Genomic DNA, 16,283 nt, shown 5'->3' on the forward strand with positions numbered 1-16,283 from the left:
AACACTTTTTCCATTGTATAAAACGAATAACTGCAACCAGTCTGAAAGTACTGGTCATTTCTACGTTCCGGGTAACCTAGGCTTCACTCTAGGACGTTGCTCCACCAGATCGAATAGTTAGGGCCTATGAAGTCAACGCCAGAAGCTAAAATACAATAAAGGTGCAACAGTTTTTCCATCGTATAACAGGAATAACTGCAAACAGTGTGATAGTACTGGTCATTACTACGTTCCGTGTAATCTAGGCTTCACTCTAGGGCGTTGCTCCACCAGATCGAATAGTTAGTGCCTTAGAAGTCAACGCCAGAAGCATAAAATACAATATAAATACAACAGTTTTTCCATCGTATAAAACGAATAATTGCTACCCGTATGGAAGTGATGGTCATTTCTACGTTCCGGGCAACCTAGGCCTCACTCTAGGGTGTTGTTCCACCAGATTGAATAGTTAGGGCCTAAGAAATCAACGCCAGAAGCATAAAATACAATATAAATATAACAGTTTTTCCATCGTATAAAACGAATAATAGCAACCAGCGTGAAAGCTATGGTCATTTCTACGTTCCGGGCAACCTAGGCTTCACCCCAGGGCGTTGTTCCACCAGATCGAATAGTTAGGGCCGAAGAAGTGAACGCCAGCAGCATAATATACAATATAAATACAACAGTTTTTCCATCATATAAAGCGAATAATTGCAACCAGTATGAAAGTTCTGGTCATTTCTACGTTCCGGGCAACCTAGGCTTCACCCTATGGCGTTCTTCCACCACATCGAATAGCTACGGCCTCAGAAGTCAACGCCTGAAGCGTAAAATACAATAAAAATACAACAGTCTTTCCATCCTATAACAGGAATAATTGCAACCCGTGTGAAAGTGATGGTCATTTCTACTTTCCGGGCAGCCTCGGCTTCACTCTAGGGCGTTGCTCCACCAGATCAAACAGTTAGGGCCTTAGAAGTCAACGCCCGAAGCATAAAATACAAAATAAATAGAACAGTTTTTCCATCGTATAAAACGAATAATAGCAACCAGTGTGAAAGTTATGGTCATTTCTACGTTCCGGGCAACCTAGGCTTCACCCCAGGGCGTTGTTCCACCAGATTGAATAGTTAGGGCCTAAGAAGTGACCGCCAGCAGCATAAAATACAATATAAATACAACAGTTCTTCCATCATATAAAACGAATGATTGCAACCGGTATGAAAGTTATGGTCATTTCTTCGTTCCGAGCAACCTAGGCTTCACTCTATGGCGTTCATCCACCACATCGAATAGCTACGGCCTCAGAAGTCAACGCCCGAAGCATAAAATGCAATAAAAGTACAACAGTGTTTCCATCATATAACAGGAATAATTGCATTCAGTTTGAAAGTGATGGCCGATTCTACGTTCCGGGCAACCTAGGCTTCACTCTAGGGCGTTGCTCCTACAGATTGAATAGTTAGTGCCTTCGAAGTCAACGCCAGAAGCATAAAATTCAATAAAGATGCAACAGCATTTCCATCGTATAGCAGGAGTATCTGCAAACAGTGTGAAAGTACTGGTCATTTCTACGTTCCGGGTAACCTAGGCTTCACTCTAGGGCGTTGTTCCACCAGATGGAACTGTTAGGGCCTAAGAAGGCAACGCCAGGAGCATAAAATACAATATAAATACAACAGCTTTTCCACCGTATAAAATGAATAATTGCAAACAGTGTGAAAGTAATGGTCATTTCTACGTTCCGGTTAACCTAGGCTGCACTCTAGGGTGTTGCACCACCAGATGGAATAGCTAGGGCCTTAGAAGTCAACGCCCGAAGCATAAAATGCAAAATAAATATAACAGCTTTTCCATCGTATGAAACGAATAACAGCAACCAGTCTGGAAGTACTGGACATTTCTACGTTCCGGGTAACCTAGGTTTCACACTAGGGCGTTGCTCCACCAGATCCAATAGCTAGGGCCTTAGAAGTCAACGCCCGAAGCAAAAAATACAATATAAGTACAACAGCTTTGCCATCGTATAAAACGAATAATTGCAAACAGTGTGAAGGTAATGGCCATTTCTACGTTCCGAGCAACCTAGGCTTCACTCTAGGGCGTTGCTCCACCAGATCGAATAGTTAGGGCCTAAGAAGTCAACGCCAGAAGCATAAAATACGATATAAATACAACAGCTTTTCCATCGTATATAATGTATATTTGCAAACAGTGTGGAAGTAATGGTCACTTCTATGTTCCGGGAAACCTAGGCGTCACTCTAGGGTGTCGCTCCACCAGATGGAATTGCTATGGACTGAGAATTCAATGCAAGAAGCATAAAATGCAATATAAATTTAACAGCTTTTCCATCGTATAAAAGGAATAATAGCAACCAGTGTGAAAGTTATGGTCATTTCAACGTTCCGGGCAACCTAGGCATCACGCTAGGGTGTTGCTCCACCAGATGGAATAGCTAGGGACATAGAATTCAATGCCAGAAGCATAATATGCAATATACATATAACAGCTTTTCCATCGTATAAAAGGAATAATAGCAACCAGTATGAAAGTTATGGTCATTTCTACTTTCCGGGCAACCTAGCATACACCCTAGGGCGTTGCTCCAACAGATTGAATAGTTAGCGCCTTAGAAGTCAACGCCCGAAGCATAAAATGCAAAATAAATAGAACAGTTTTTCCATCGTATAAAACGAATAACTGCAACCAGTGTGAAAGTACTGGTCATTTCTACGTTCCGGGTAACCTAGGTTTCACACTAGGGCGTTGCTCCACCAGATCCAATAGCTAGGGCCTTAGAAGTCAACGCCCGAAGCAAAAAATACAATATAAGTACAACAGTTTTTCCATCGTATAAAATGAATAATTGCAGACATTGTGAAAGTAATGGCCATTTCTACGTTCCGGTCAACCTAGGCGTCACTCTAGGGCGTTGCTCCACCACATCTAATAGCTACGGCCTAAGAAGTCAACGCCAGGAGCATAAAATACAATATAAATACAACAGCTTTTCCATCGTATAAAATGAATAATTGCAAACAGTGTGAATGTAACGGTCATGTCTACGTTCCGGGTAACCTAGGCTTCACACTAGGGCGTTGCTCCACCAGATAGAATAGCTAGGGACTTAGAATTCAACGCGAGAAGAATAAAATACAATATAAGTACAACAGTCTTTCCATCGTATAAAATGAATATTTGCAAACATTGTGAAAGTAATGGTCATTTCTACGTCCCGGGCAACCCATGTGACACTCTAGGGCGTTGCTCCACCACATCTAATAGCTACGGCCTTCAAAGTAAACGAGAGAAGCATAAAATACGATATAAATACAACAGCTTTTCCATCATATAAAACGAATAATGGTAACCAGTGTGGAAGTAATGGTCATTTCTACGTGCCTGGCAACCTACGCGTCTCACTAGGGCGTTGCTGCTCCACGTCTGATAGCTACGGCCTTAGAAGTTAACGCCGGAAGCATAAAATACAATATAAATACAACAGCTTTGCCATCGTATAAAATGAATAATTGCAAAGAGTGTGAAGGTAATGGTCATTTCTACGTACCGAGCAACCTAGGCCTCACTCTAGGGCGTTGCTCCACCAGATCGAATAGCTAGGGACTTAGAATTCAATGCCAGAAGCATAATATGCAATATAGATATAACAGCTTTTCCATCGTATAAAACGAATAATAGCAACCAGTGTGAAAGTTATGGTTATTTCTACTTCCCGGGCAACCTAGGCTTCACTCTAGGGCGTTGCTCCACCAGATGGAATAGTTAGGGCCTCAGAAGTCAACGCCAGAAGCATAAAATACGATATAAATACAACAGCTTTTCCAGCGTATAAAACGAATAATGGTAACCAGTGTGAAAGTTATTGTCATTTCTACGTTCCGGTCAACCTAGGCTTCACTCTAGGACGTTGCTCCACCAGATCGAATAGTTAGGGCCTATGAAGTCAACGCCAGAAGCTAAAATACAATAAAGGTGCAACAGTTTTTCCATCGTATAACAGGAATAACTGCAAACAGTGTGATAGTACTGGTCATTTCTACGTTCCGTGTAATCTAGGATTCACTCTAGGGCGTTGCTCCACCAGATCGAATAGTTAGTGCCTTAGAAGTCAACGCCAGAAGCATAAAATACAATATAAATACAACAGTTTTTCCATCGTATAAAACGAATAATAGCAACCAGTGTGAAAGTTATGGTCATTTCTACGTTCCGGGCAACCTAGGCTTCACCCCAGGGCGTCGTTCCACCAGATTGAATAGTTAGGGCTTAAGAAGTGAACGCCAGCAGCATAAAATACAATACAAATACAACAGTTCTTCCATCGTATAAAACGAATAATAGCAACCAGCGTGAAAGTTATGGTCATTTCTACGTTTCGGGCAACCTAGGCTTCACCCCAGGGCGTTGTTCCACCAGATAGAATAGCTAGGGACTTAGAATTCAACGCCAGAAGAATAAAATACAATATAAGTACAACAGTTTTTCCATCGTATAAAATGAATATTTGCAAACATTGTGAAAGTAATGGTCATTTCTACGTTCCGGGCAACCCATGCGACACTCTAGGGCGTTGCTCCACCACATCTAATAGCTACGGCCTTCAAAGTCAATGCCAGAAGCATAAAATACGATATAAATACAACAGCTTTTCCATCGTATAAAATGAATATTTGCAAACATTGTGAAAGTAATGGTCATTTCTACGTTCCGGGCAACCTAGGCTTCACTCTAGGGCGGTGCTCCACCAGATCAAATAGTTAGGGCCTAAAAAGTCAACGCCAGAAGCATAAATTACAATATGAGTACAACAGCTTTTCCATCGTATAAAATGAATAATTGCAAACAGTGTGAAAGTAACGGTCATTTCTACGTTCCGGGCAACCTAGGCTTCACTGCAGGGCATTGCTCCACCAAATCGAATAGTTAGGGCCATAGAAGCCAACGCCCGAAGCATAAAATACAATATAAGTACAACAGTTGTTCCATCGTATAAAATGAATAATTGCGAACATTGAGAAAGTAATGGTCATTTCTACGTGCCTGGCAACCTACGTGTCACTCTAGGGCGTTGCTGCTCCACATCTGATAGCTACGGCCTTAGAAGCTAACGCCGGAAGCATAAAATACAATATAAATACAACAGCTTTGCCATCGTATAAAATGAATAATTGCAAACAGTGTGAAGGTAATGGTCATTTCTACGTTCCGTGCAACCTAGGCTTCACTCTAGGGCGTTGCTCCACCGAATCGAATAGTTAGGGCCTTAGAAGTCCACGCCAGAAGCATAACATACGATATAAGTACAACAGTTTGTCCATCGTATGAAATGAATAATTGCAGACATTGTGAAAGTACTGGTCATTACTACGTTCCGGGTAATCTAGGCTTCACTGTAGGGCGTTGCTCCACCAAATCGAATAGTTAGGGCCTTAGAAGTCAACGCCCGAAGCATAAAATACAATATAAATACAACAGCTTTTCCATCGTATAAAATGAATAATTGCAAACAGTCTGAAAGTAATGGTCATTTCTACGTTCCGGGCAACCTAGGCTGCACTCTAGGGTGTTGCTCCACCAGATGGAATAGCTAGAGCCTTAGAAGTCAACGCCCGAAGCATAAAATGCAAAATAAATATAACTGCTTTTCCATCGTATGAAACGAATAACAGCAACCAGTCTGAAAGTACTGGACATTTCTACGTTCCGGGTAACCTAGGTTTCACACTAGGGCGTTGCTCCACCAGATCGAATAGCTAGGGACTTAGAAGTCAACGCCAGGGGCATAAAATACAATATAAATACAACAGCTTTTCCATCGTATAAAATGAATAATTGCAGACATTGTGAAAGTAATGGTCATTTCTACGTTCCGGGCAACCAAGGCTTCACTGTAGGGCGTTGCTCCACCCAAATCGAATAGTTAGGGCCTTAGAAGACAACGCCCGAAGCATAAAATACAATATAAGTACAACAGCTTTGCCATCGTATAAAATGAATGATTGCAAACAGTGTGAAGGCAATGGCCATTTCTACGTTCCGAGCAACCTAGGCTTCACTCTAGGGCGTTGCTATACCAGATCGAATAGTTAGGGCCTAAGAAGTCAACGCCAGAAGCATAAAATACGATATAAATACAACAGCTTTTCCATCGTAGAAAACGATTAATGGCAACCAGTGTGAATGTTATGGTCATTTCTTCGTTCCGGGCAACCTAGGCTTCAGTCTAGGGCCTTGCTCCACCAGATCGAATAGTTAGGGCCTTAGAAGTCAACGCCAGAAGCATAAAATACGATAAAGATGCAACAGCTTTCCATCGTATAACAGGAATAACAGCAAACAGTGTGATAGTACTGGTCATTTCTACGTTCCGGGTAACCTAGGCTTCAATCTAGGGCGTTGTTCCACCAGATCGAACTGTTAGGGCCTAAGAAGGCAACGCCAGGAGCATTAAATACAATATAAATACAACAGCTTTTCCATCGTATAAAATGAATAATTGCAAACAGTGTGAAAGTAATGGTCATTTCTACGTTCCGGTTAACCTAGGCTGCACTCTAGGGTGTTGCTCCACCAGATGGAATAGCTAGGGCCTTAGAAGTCAACGCCCGAAGCATAAAATGCAAAATAAATATAACAGCTTTTCCATCGTATGAAACGAATAACAGCAACCAGTCTGAAAGTACTGGACATTTCTACGTTCCGAGCAACCTAGGCTTCACTCTAGGGCGTTGCTCCACGAGGTCAAATAGTTAGGGCCTAAGAAGTCAACGCCAGAAGCATAAATTACAATATAAGTACAACAGCTTTTCCATCGTATATAATGTATATTCGCAAACAGTGTGGAAGTAATGGTCACTTCTACGTTCCGAGCAACCTAGGCGTCACTCTAGGGTGTTGCTCCACCAGATGGAATTGCTAGGGACTGAGAATTCAATGCCAGAAGCATAAAATGCAATATAAATTTAACAGCTTTTCCATCGTATAAAAGGAATAATAGCAACCAGTGTGAAAGTTATGGTCATTTCAACGTTCCGGGCAACCTAGGCATCACGCTATGGTGTTGCTCCACCAGATAAAATAGCTAGGGCCTAAGAAGTCAACGCCAGAAGCATAAATTACAATATAAGTACAACAGCTTTTCCATCGTATGTAATGTATATTTACAACCAGTGTGGAAGTAATGGACATTTCTACGTTCCGGGCAACCTAGGCTTAACGCTAGGTTGTTGCTCCACCAGATGGAATAGCTAGGGCCTTAGAAGTCAACGCCCGAAGCATAAAATGCAAAATAAATATAACAGCTTTTCCATCGTATGAAACGAATAACAGCAACCAGTCTGAAAGTACTGGACATTTCTACGTTCCGGGTAACCTAGGTTTCACACTAGGGCGTTGCTCCACCAGATCGAATAGCTAGGGCCTAAGAAGTCAACTCCAGAAGCATAAAATACAATATAAATACAACAGCTTTTCCATCGTATAAAATGAATAATTGCAAACAGTGTGAAGGTAATGGCCATTTCTACGTTCCGAGCAACCTAGGCTTCACTCTAGGGCGTTGCTCCACCAGATCGAATAGTTAGGGCCTAAGAAGTCAACGCCACAAGTATAAAATACGATATAAATACAACAGCTTTTCCATCGTAGAAAACGATTAATGGCAACCAGTGTGAATATTATGGTCATTTCTACGTTCCGGTCAACCTAGGCTTCACTCTAGGACGTTGCTCCACCAGATCGAATAGTTAGGGCCTATGAAGTCAACGCCAGAAGCTAAAATAGAATAAAGCTGCAACAGTTTTTCCATCGTATAACAGGAATAATTGCAACCAGTGTGAAGGTAATGGTATGTTCTACGTTCCGGGCAACCTAGGCTTCACTCTAGGGCGGTGCTCCACCAGATCAAATAGTTAGGGCCTAAGAAGTCAACGCCAGAAGCATAAATTACAATATAAGTACAACAGCTTTTCCATCGTATATAATGTATATTCGCAAACAGTGTGGAAGTAATGGTCACTTCTACGTTCCGGGCAACCTAGGCGTCACTCTAGGGTGTTGCTCCACCAGATGGAATTGCTAGGGACTGAGAATTCAATGCCAGAAGCATAAAATGCAATATAAATTTAACAGCTTTTCCATCGTATCAAAGGAATAATAGCAACCAGTGTGAAAGTTATGGTCATTTCAACGTTCCGGGCAACCTAGGCATCACGCTAGGGTGTTGCTCCACCAGATAAAATAGCTAGGGCCTAAGAAGTCAACGCCAGAAGCATAAATTACAATATAAGTACAACAGCTTTTCCATCGTATGTAATGTATATTTACAACCAGTGTGGAAGTAATGGACATTTCTACGTTCCGGGCAACCTAGGCTTAACGCTAGGGTATTGCTCCACCAGATGGAATATCTAGGGACTTAGAATTCAATGCCAGGAGCATAAAATACAATATAAATACAACAGCTTTTCCATCGTATAAAATGAATAATTGCAAACAGTGTGAAAGTAATGGTCATTTCTACGTTCCGGGCAACCTAGGCTGCACTCTAGGGTGTTGCTCCACCAGATGGAATAGCTAGGGCCTTAGAAGTCAACGCCCGAAACATAAAATGCAATTTAAATATAACAGCTTTTCCATCGTATGAAACGAATAACAGCAACCAGTATGAAAGTACTGGTCATTTCTACGTTCCGGGTAACCTAGGTTTCACACTAGGGCGTTGCTCCACCAGATCGAATAGCTAGGGACTTAGAATTCAACGCCAGAAGGATAAAATACAATATAAGTACAACAGTTTTTCCATCTTATAAAATGAATAACTGTAACCAGTGTGAAAGTACTGGTCATTTCTACGTTCCGGGCAACCTAGGCTTCACTGTAGAGTGATGCTCCACCAGATGGAATAGGTAGTGCCTTAGAATGCAACGCCAGAAGCATAATATACAAGATAAATATAACAGTTTTTCCAGCGTATAAAACGAATAATAGCAATCAGTGTGAAAGTTGAGGTCATTTCTACGTTCCGGGCAACCTAGGCTTCACTCTAGGGCGTTGCTCCACCAGATCAAACAGTTAGGGCCTTAGAAGTTAACGCCCGAAGCATAAAATACAAAACAAATAGAACAGTTTTTCCATCGTATAAAACGAATAATAGCAACCAGTTGAAAGTTATGGTCATTTCTACGTTCCGGGCAACATAGGCTACACCCCAGGGCGTTGTTCCACCAGATCGAATAGTTAGTGCCTTAGAAGTCAACGCCAGAAGCATAAAATACAATATAAGTACAACAGTTTTTCCATCGTATGAAATGAATAATTTTAAACATTGCGAAAGTAATGGTCATTTCTACGTTCCGGGCAACCTAGGCGTCACTCTAGTGCGTTGCTCCACCACATCTGATAGCTACGGCCTTAGACGTCAACGACAGAATCATAAAATGCAATAAAGATGCAACAGCTTTTCCATCGTACAAAACGAATAATTGCAACCAGTATGAAAGTTATTGTCATTTCTACTTTCCGGGCAACCTAGGCTTCACCCTAGGGCGTTGCTCCAACAGATTGAATAGTTAGGACCTTAGAAGACAATGCCCGAAGCATAAAATGCAATAAAAATACAACAGTTTTTCCATCATATAACAGGAATAATTGCAACCAGTTTGAAAGTGATGGTCATTTCTACGTTACGGGAAACCTAGGCTTCACTCTAGGGCGTTGCTCCACCAGATCGAATAGTTAGTGCCTTCGAAGTCAACGCCAGAAGCATAAAATTCAATAAAGATGCAACAGCTTTTGCATCGTATAAAAGGAATAACTGCCAACAGTATGAAAGTACTGGTCATTTCTACGTTCCGGGTAACCTAGGTTTCTCTCTAGGGCGGTGCTCCACCAGATCAAGTAGTTACGGCCTAAGAAGTCAACGCCAGAAGCATAAATTACAATATAAGTACAACAGCTTTTCCATCGTATATAATGTATATTTGCAAGCAGTGTGGAAGTAATGGTCATTTCACGTACCGGGCAACCTAGGCTTCTCGCTAGGGTGTTGCTCCACCAGATGGAATAGCTAGGGCCTTAGAAGTCAGCGCCCGAAGCATAAAATGCAAAATAAATAGAACAGCTTTTCCATTGTATAAAACGGATAACTCCAACCAGTGTGAAAGTACTGGTCATTACTACGTTCCGGGTAACCTAGGTTTCACTCTAGGGCGTTGCTCCACCACATAGAATAGCTAGGCACTTAGAATTCAACGCCAGAAGGATAAAATACAATATAAGTACAACAGTTTTTCCATCGTATGAAATAAATATTTGCAAACATTGTGAAAGTAATGGTCATTTCTACGTTCCGGGCAACGCATGCGACACTCTAGGGCGTTGCCCCACCACATCTAATAGCTACGGCCTTCAATGTCAACGCCAGAAGCATAAAATACGATATAAATACAACAGCTTTTCCATCGTATAAAACGAATAATTGCAACCAGTGTGGAAGTTACGGTCATTTCTACGTTCCGGGCAACCTAGGCTACACTCTAGGGCGTCGCTCGACCAGATAGAATAGCTAGGGCCTTAGAAGTCAACGCCCGAAGCATAAAATACAAAATAAATAGAATAGTTTTTCCATCGTATAAAACGAATAATTGCAACCAGTGTGAAGGTAATGGTCTTTTCTACGTTCCGGGCAATCCAGGCTTCACCCAAGGGCGTTGTTCCACCAGATGGAATAGTTAGGGCCTATGAAGTCAACGCCGGAAGCATAAAATACGATACAAATACAACAGCTTTTCCATCGTATAAGACGAATAATTGCAACCAGTGTGAATGTAATGGTCATTTCTACGTTCCGGGCAACCTAGGCTTCACTGTAGGGCGTTGCTCCACCAGATCGAATAATTAGGGCCTTAGAAGTCAACGCCCGAAGCACAAAATACAAAATAACTAAAACAGTTTTTCCATCGTATAAAACGAATAATTGCAACCAGTATGAAAGTCAACGTCATTTCTACTTTCCGGGCAACATAGGCTTCACCCTTGGGCGTTGCACCAACAGATTGAATATTTAGGGCCTTAGAAGTCAACGCCCGAAGCATAAAATACAAAATAAATAGAACAGTTTTTCCATCGTATAAAACGAATAATTGCAACCAGTGTGAAGGTAATGGTCTTTTCTACGTTCCGGGCAACCTATGCTTCACTCTAGGGCGTTGCGCCACCAGATCGAATAGTTAGGGCCTTAGAAGTCAACGCCCGAAGCATAAAATACAAAATAAATAAAACAGTTTTTCCATCGTATAAAACGAATGATTGCAGCCAGTATGAAAGTTAACGTCATTTAAACTTTCCGGGCAACTTAGGCGTCGCTCTAGGGCGTTGCTCCACCACATCTAATAGCTACGGCCTTAGAAGTCAACCCCAGATGAATAAAATACAATAAAGATGCCACAGCTTTTCCATCGTATAAAACGAATAATTGCAGCCAGTGTGAAAGTTATGGTCATTTCTACTTTCCGGGCATCCTAGGCTTCACCCTATGACGTTGTTCCACCAGATCGAACAGTTAGGGCCTAAGAAGTCAGCGCCAGAAGCATAAAATACAATATAAATATAACAGTTTTTCCATCGTATAAAACGAATGATAGCAACCAGTGTGAAAGTTATGGTCATTTCTACGTTCCGGGCAACCTAGGCTTCACTCTCGGGCGCTGCTCCACCAAATCGAATAGCTAGGGCCTTAGAAGTCAACGCCAGAAGCATAAAGTACAATAAAGATGCAAAAGTTTTTCCATCGTATAACAGGAATAACTGCAAACAGTGTGAAAGTTATGGTCATTTCTCCGTTCCGGGCAACCTGGCTGCACCCTAGGGCGTTGTTCCACCAGATGGAATAGGGAGGGCCTAAGAAGTCAACGCCAGAAGCATAAAATACGATATAACTACAATAGCTTTTCCATCGTATAAAACGAATAATTGCAACCATTGCGGAAGTTATGGTCATTTCTACGTTCCGGGCAACCTAGGCTTCACTCTAGGGCGTTTCTCGACCAGATCGAATAGTTAGGGCCTTAGAAGTCAACGCCCGAATCATAAAATACAGAATAAATAGAACAGTTTTTCCATCGTATAAAACGAATAATTGCAACCAGTATGAAAGTTAACGTCATTTCTACTTTCCGGGCAACATAGGCTTCACCCTTGGTCGTTGCACCAACAGATTGAATAGTTAGGGCCTTAGAAGTCAACGCCCGAAGCATAAAATACAAAGTAAATAGTACAGTTTTTCCATCGTATAAAACGAATAATTGCTACCGGTGTGAAAGTTATGGTCATTTCTCCGTTCCGGGCAACCTAGGCTTCACTCTAGGGCGTTGCTCCACCAGATCGAATAGTTAGGGCCTTAGAAGTCAACGCCAGAAGCATAAAATACAAAATAAATAAAACTGTTTTTCCACCGTTTAAACCGAATAATTGCTACCAGTGTGGACGTTATGGTCATTTCTACATTCCGCGCAATCTAGGCTTCACACTAGTGCGTTGCTCCAATAGATCTAATAGTTAGGTCCTTAGAAGTCAACGCCAGAAGCATAAAATATGATATAAATACAACAGGGTTTCCATCATATAAAACGAATAATTGCAACCCGTGTGGAAGTTATGGTCATTTCTACGTTCCGGGCAACCTAGGCTTCACTCTAGGGCGTTGCTCGACCAGATGGAATAGCTAGGGCCTTAGAAGTCAACGCCTGAAGTATAAAATACAATAAAAATACAACAGTCTTTCCATCCTATAACAGGAATAATTGCAACCCGTGTGAAAGTGATGGTCATTTCTACGTTCCAGGTTACCTAGGCTTCACCCTAGGGCGTTGTTCCACCAGATGGAATAGTTAGGGACTAAGAAGTCAACGCCAGAAGCATAGAACACTATATAAATACAACAGTTTTTCCATCATATAAAACGCATAATTGCAACCAGTGTGAAAGTGATGGTCATTTCTACGTTCCAGGTAACCTAGGCTTCACCCCAGGGCGTGGTTCCACCAGATGGAATAGTTAGGGACTAAGAAGTCAACGCCAGAAGCATAAAACACTATATAAATACAACAGTTTTTCCATCATATAAAACGAATAATTGCAACCAGGATGAAAGTTATGGTCATTTCTACTTTCCGGGCAACCTAGGCTTCACTCTTGGGCGTTGCTCCACCAGATCGAATAGTTAGGGCCTTAGAAGTCAACGCCAGAAGCATAAAATGCAAAATAAATAAAACAGTTTTTCCATCGTATAAAACGAATAATTGCTACCAGTGTGAAAGTTATGGCCATTTCTACGTTCCGCGCAACCTAGGCTTCACCCTAGGGCGTTGTTCCACCAGATGGTATAGTTAGGGCCTAAGAAGTCAACGCCAGAAGCATAAAATACGATATAAATACAACAGCTTTTCCATCGTATAAAACCAATAATTGCAACCAGTGTGGAAGTTATGGTCATTTCTACGTTCCGGGCAACCTAGGCTTCACCCTAGGGCGTGGTTCCACCAGATGGAATAGTTAGGGACTAAGAAGTCAACGCCAGAAGCATAAAACACTATATAAATACAACAGTTTTTCCATCATATAAAACGAATAATTGCAACCAGGATGAAAGTTATGGTCATTTCTACTTTCCGGGCAACCTAGGCTTCACTCTTGGGCGTTGCTCCACCAGATCGAATAGTTAGGGCCTTAGAAGTCAACACCAGAAGCATAAAATGCAAAATAAATAAAACAGTTTTTCCATCGTATAAAACGAATAATTGCTACCAGTGTGAAAGTTATGGCCATTTCTACGTTCCGCGCAACCTAGGCTTCACCCTAGGGCGTTGCTCCACCAGATGGAATAGTTAGGGCCTAAGAAGTCAACGCCAGAAGCATAAAATACGATATAAATACAACAGCTTTTCCATCGTATAAAACGAATAATTGCAACCAGTGTGGAAGTTATGGTCATTTCTACGTTCCGGGCCACCTAGGCTTCACTCTAGGGCGTTGCTCCACCAGAGCGAATAATTAGGGCCTTAGAAATCAACGCCAGAAGCATAAAATACAATAAAGATGCAACAGTTTTTCCATCGTAAAACAGGAATAATTGCAACCAGTGTGAAGGTAATGGTCTTTTCTACGTTCCGGGCAACCAAGGCTTCACTCTAGGGCGGTGCACCACCAGATCAAATAGTTAGGGCCTAAGACGTCAACGCCAGAAGCATAAAATACAACATAAATACAACTGATTTTCCATCGTATATAATGTATATTTGCAAAGAGTGTGAAAGGAATGGTCATTTCTACGTACCGGGCAACCTAGGCTCCACTCACGGGCGTTGCTCCACCAAATCGAATAGCTAGGGCCTTAGAAGTCAACGCCAGAAGCATAAAATACGATATTAATACAACAGCTTTTCCATCGTATAAAACCAATAATTGCAACCAGTGTGGAAGTTATGGTCATTTCTACGTTCCGGGCAACCTAGGCTTCACTCTAGGGCGTCGCTCGACCAGATAGAATAGCTAGGGCCTTAGAAGTCAATGCCCGAAGCATAAAATACAAATTAAATAGAACAGTTTTTCCATCGTATAAAACGAATAATTGCTACCAGTGTGAAAGTTATGGTCATTGCTACGTTCCGCGCAACCTAGGCTTCACCCAAGGGCGTTGTTCCACCAGATGGAATAGTTAGGGCCTAAGAAGTCAACGCCGGAAGCATAAAATACGATATTAATACAACAGCTTTTCCATCGTATAAGACGAATAATTGCAACCAGTGTGAATGTAATGGTCATTTCTACGTTCCGGGCAACCTAGGCTTCACTCTAGGGCGTTGCTCCACCAGATCGAATAGTTAGGGCCTAAGAAGTCAACGCCAGAAGAATAAAATACAATATAAGTACAAATGCTTTTCCATCGTATAAAATGAATAATTGCAAACATTGTGAAAGTAATGGTCATTTCTCCGTTCCGGGCAACCTAGGCTTCACTCTAGGGCGTTGCACCAACAGATTGAATAGTTAGGCCCTTAGAAGTCAACGCCCGACGCATAAAACACAAAATAAATAGAACGGTTTTTCCATTGTATAAAACGAATAATAGCTACCAGTGTAAAAGTTATGGTCATTTCTACGTTCCGGGCATCCTAGGCTTCACCCTTGGTCGTTGCGCCAACAGATTGAATATTTTGGGTCTTAGAAATCAACGCCCGAAGCATAAAATACAAAATAAATAGAACAGTCTTTCCATCGTATAAAACGAATAATTGCTACCGGCGTGAAAGTTATGGTCATTTCTCCGTTCCGGGCAACCTAGGCCCCACTCTAGGGCGCTGCTCTACCAGATCGAATAGTTAGGGCCTTAGAAGTCAACGCCAGAAGCATAGAATACAAAATAAATAAAACTGTTTTTCCATCGTATAAAACGAATAATTGCTACCAGTGTGAAAGTGATGGTCATTTCTACGTTCCAGGTAACCTAGGCTTCACCCTAGGGCGTGGTTCCACCAGATGGAATAGTTAGGGACTAAGAAGTCAACGCCAGAAGCATAAAACACTATATAAATACAACAGTTTTTCCATCATATAAAACGAATAATTGCAACCAGGATGAAAGTTATGGTCATTTCTACTTTCCGGGCAACCTAGGCTTCACTCTTGGGCGTTGCTCCACCAGATCGAATAGTTAGGGCCTTAGAAGTCAACGCCAGAAGCATAAAATGCAAAATAAATAAAACAGTTTTTCCATCGTATAAAACGAATAATTGCTACCAGTGTGAAAGTTATGGCCATTTCTACGTTCCGCGCAACCTAGGCTTCACCCTAGGGCGTTGTTCCACCAGATGGAATAGTTAGGGCCTAAGAAGTCAACGCCGGAAGCATAAAATACGATATAAATACAACAGCTTTTCCATCGTATAAAACGAATGATAGCAACCAGTGTGAAAGTTATGGTCATTTCTACGTTCCGGGCAACCTAGGCTTCACTCTAGGGCGTTGCGCCACCAGATCGAATAGCTAGGGCCTTAGAAGTCAACGCCCGAAGCACAAAATACAAAATAACTAAAACAGTTTTTCCATCGTATAAAACGAATAATTGCAACCAGTATGAAAGTCAACGTCATTTCTACTTTCCGGGCAACATAGGCATCACCCTTGGGCGTTGCACCAACAGATTGAATATTTAGGGCCTTAGAAGTCAACGCCCGAAGCATAAAATACAAAATAAATAGAACAGTTTTTCCATCGTATAA

The sequence above is a fragment of the Calliopsis andreniformis genome, unplaced genomic scaffold (assembly GCF_051401765.1).
Source record: "Calliopsis andreniformis isolate RMS-2024a unplaced genomic scaffold, iyCalAndr_principal scaffold0002, whole genome shotgun sequence".
Taxonomy (NCBI): domain Eukaryota; kingdom Metazoa; phylum Arthropoda; class Insecta; order Hymenoptera; family Andrenidae; genus Calliopsis; species Calliopsis andreniformis.